General features: G+C 56.1%; 1 long non-coding RNA gene across 2 annotated transcripts in view; it reads left to right on the forward strand.

Annotated features, from left to right (window-relative positions):
• The window catches only part of LOC105853594, an 11,933-nt gene extending 8,049 nt beyond the window's left edge, over window positions 1–3,884 (forward strand). Inside the window, exon 5 of one of the 2 annotated variants that reach the window (XR_001145418.1) lies at window positions 2,248–3,884. This is a non-coding gene — a long non-coding RNA (uncharacterized LOC105853594). The remainder of the gene's footprint in view (window positions 1–2,247) is intronic. The other variant, XR_001145419.1, reaches the window with a different exon arrangement.
• The last annotated feature ends 6 nt before the right edge of the window (window positions 3,885–3,890 follow it).

The following is a 3,890-nucleotide window of genomic DNA, read 5'->3' on the forward strand; positions in this document are numbered from 1 at the left end:
TAATAATAAAAATAAATAAAACTTTATCAGTGAGGTGATTCAGAGCTAAACTGAGTATCCAGCTGCCGGCCAGAGGCCAACGTCAGGTTCCGAGTGCCAGGCCTGCCCTTGGGGTGGTACCTCAGATTATGGAGGTGATGTGCATGCACAGAAAGAATTCCTAATTATTCTTTCTTTAAAAAATTATTTATTTTTAAGATTTATTTATTTATGCACAGAAGAACTGGGGTGGCCAGAGGTGCAGGGGGTGAGGGGATTCCCCAGGGACAGAGTGAGGAGCAGAGCGGCAGATGGACTGAAACCCACTGCTGAGGGGACAGGGGGAGACAGGAGAGGCCTGCTGCGCCCTGGGGGTCACCCACTGGCAGGGGATCAATCTCCTGCTGCAGGGGCTGCGGACAGTTTCACAGTGCTGAGACTTAACCCTTTGCACAACCACGGGGGCCCTAACTCTTCTTAACAAAGGAAAGAAAAGGTGTAGTTAATTTTTAACATGTTTAGCTAATTGAAGGAGGCTAGTTCTTACAAACTTAGTTAATTGATGTAGGAGAAACTCTGCTCATAACTTCAAAGCCACCCCTGGATCTTAATTAGGGTGGAGGGCCTGTGTTTGGGAAGATGGAAGGACCAAGGGCCGCTCCAGCCTCTGATCCTGCACGTGCCCTGTGGAGTGGGGGTGGCGGCCAGGCTTCCCCGCTCTTCTGCTCCTTCCTGCCGCTCAAAGCGCAACAGGGCTGGGTCTCTGGGCCCTACAGGCGGGGCTTGCACGTGGGGTTCTTCACAGTGACGAGGATCATCCATCTCCTGACTCCAGCCTCTAGAGATGCCCCGGATGCTAAATACCATTTCCATGTCTCTACCCACAGCAAGGAAGGAGGGTGAAATGTCAAATACTAGAAGTGAAAGATAGGGGAGAACTAGAGGGGCCCACAGGAGGCCCCTGGAGACCTGGGGTTGGCGGGGGCTGGGGCTGGGTGGGGAGAACACAGGGCAGAGAGCCGAGAGGGCCTGGTCCCCAGGGGAGGGTTTGTGTGTTGGGGGTAGCTGTTGTAGGACAACTTCTATCTAGCTAACAGAGGAGGGTTGATGATACAAGAGAGAAATATGGGTGTGTGGGCTTCTGGCAGTGGTGAAGGGTCCGCATTTTTCAGGAGTAAGGGCCACTTCATTTCCTGGGGAGAGGATAGGGCTAGTCAGGAACAGGGTGGCCCAAGCAGATATGGGGTATCTGTGTGCTGTCTGGGGTGAGATGCCGAAGGGCTAGAGGGGCCTGAGGAGGGGTGGAGGACTGTGCTAGGCGGGGACTGAGGGCACAGGAACAGAAAGAAGAAGCCTTTCCCAGCTCCCACCCAGGCACAGTCCTCCACAGTTGAAACCACAGCCGTGGACTTTGGTAGGCCTGCCTGTTCTGCTCCCCACTCTGTCTGGTGAAATCCCTCACCGCCTGCACCTCCGGTGTGTACCCCAGTTCTTATATGTATAAAGAATAAATCTTTTTTTTTTTTTTTAAGATTTATTTATGCATACAGAACTGGGCCAGAGGTGTGGTGGGTGAGAGGAGTCACCAGAGACAGGGTGGGGAGCAGAACAGGTAGATCTACCAAAATCCACTGCTGAGGGGGACAGCGGGCAGGCCAGGAGAGGTCTGCTGTGCCCTGTGGGTCAGCTCCCTGGCCAGGGATCGAACTCCAGCTGCAGGGGCTTCAGAGAGTTTCATAAGGTGGTGCTTTAACCCATTGCGCCACCAGGGAGAGCCCATGAATAAATCTTAAAAAAAAAAAAAAAAAAAGGTTCTCCTTTCCCTCATGTCACTAAGGAGTGTGGGGACAGGGGACACAGCTGGCCTGGCCCTGGGAGGGGCTGCCTCCCAAGAACTGCTGTGTGATAGAAGCAGTACCCGAAAACAGTTGCTGGGGTGAATCGGTAACTTCAAAGACAGGGTTCCCAGGTCCCAGAAGACAGGGTTCCCAGGTCCCAGAAGACAGGGCTCCCAGGTCCCAGAAGACAGGGCTCCGAACAGCCGGTGCATGGTGACAGCGTGCTTTGTTTTCCTCAGCCATAGACAGCAGACGGGGATCCGAGCCGACCCGACCTGGCTTTCCTTTGCCTCTGCCGAAAATCCTTCAAATAACTGCCCCAGCTCGACCACCTGCATAGGAATCCTCAGGGAGAAGCTCCCACTTGGGAAGCTGTCCCGCAGCACCCGACCCTGTTCCTGGCCCAAGTCCTCACTTCTGATTTCCTCAGTTTATTTTTAGCTGACAACCATCCTGATTGTGCTTTGTGGCTCACGCATCCGGGAAGTCCCGAGGCGGTCTGTTATTCTCCCCATCCTGCAGGTGAGGGAGCTGGGAGGTCCTTGGACCCTTGGGGCAGCTGGAACACCAGCACCAGCGATGCAGTGGCCCGCGACTGCCTGGAGCACTTCTCCCAGCCCAGGAGCCTGGGGGGTTCAGGAAGAGGGCGGCTGCCACTCGGCCGTGTGAAGACCACCCCCTGACTCACTGGCCCCGTTTTCTGACATTCCACCACCCCATCGGGCTGGGTCCTGGGTCCTCTCACTTGGGGTCCTCATGGCCCTAGACCTAGGTGGACATAGCAGCTTCTCCCTTCCTGGACGACACTCACTGGAGGCCTCTACTGACTCCTGCTGGGCCCCTTCCCTAGGTTCCTCAAGTGGACACATCCCTCTCCTTGTCCAGGCGACTCCCAGCAAGGCCTCTGCCCACTCCTGACAATGGATACGTCCCGCAGCTCCTGGGCTCCATCTCTCCCTCTGAAAAACCAAAGTAGTCATCACCACTCCCAGAATGCTGCAGGGGACGTGACTCCAGTGCCCGCTCTCCGGGGGGCCTCTGTCCAGCTGCCTGCATCTGCTCATCCCCTGTCAGGGCTCCCCCACGCCTGGCCCCAGGTCACATGTCCGTCCTCTCGAGGTGAGGGCCTTCTCTGGTGAAATGTCCTCTCCATCAGCATCCACATCCTCTCCAGGCCTTGCTGTAGACAGCAGGAGCAGGAGCCCAGGAGGACCGAGTGAAGGCCCAGCACAGGGCAGGCCCAACGCATCTCTGAGAGATCTCAGGGGCGAGACGCCCTGGGGTAACTGAGTCCTGCCACTGGCACCCAAGTTTGGGGCCTACCACAAAATGAAAATGCGGGTTTCCCGTTCAATAACTATTACGATTACAAGATGGAGACAGCAGAGGATTAAACCATGTCCAGGGCCCTTCTAAGCGTGGGCTACCTGAGAATTGGGGTTCCCAAAGAAGAGTCAGGGCGGTCTCCTGGGCAGTGACCAAGGCTGTGTCTCAGTACTGCCACCGGCTGGCCACTTTGAGTCACTGCACCTCCCTTCAGAGACGCACCTTGGGGCACGGAGGGAGGGAGGGGTTTGGCCAAGGCCAGGTGACCAAGCCCTCCTCTCACTGAAGAGAAAAAACAGCCAGAGTGGGGTAGGGGGTGACACCTGTCACAGCACCCTAGGGATGATGGTGGCACTGAAATTTCTTCTGTTCTTTACTACCCCACAAAGGAGCTGATGCCCCGCAGACAAGGAGAGAGATTAGGAATGTGAGCTTGCTGGCTTCTGCAGCTGCCTCTGTGCCCCTTGCTGCTGTCTGGGCGCTTTCCTGGCTAATTTCAGGTACCCATGGGCTCAAGTGCTGACCTCCTGGCCTGGTGCGAGGGCAGGAGCCAAGGCCCAGCAGGTGAGTGATCCCAGGCTACTGGGTGGGCCTAGAACCCAAGGACGGAGAGCGCACGTCTCCTTGGCTGGGACTTGTGCAAAGATGTTTCCAGCTCCCTGTGGACTCCCGATGTGAAGACATGAGGCCCACTATCTGACTCACAGCACGAGGGACATGCCACCAGGCTGGCTGGGCACACAGCTG

The sequence above is a fragment of the Condylura cristata genome, unplaced genomic scaffold (genome assembly GCF_000260355.1).
Source record: "Condylura cristata isolate star-nosed mole 26May11 unplaced genomic scaffold, ConCri1.0 scaffold00002, whole genome shotgun sequence".
In the NCBI taxonomy this organism is placed as follows: Eukaryota; Metazoa; Chordata; class Mammalia; order Eulipotyphla; family Talpidae; genus Condylura; species Condylura cristata.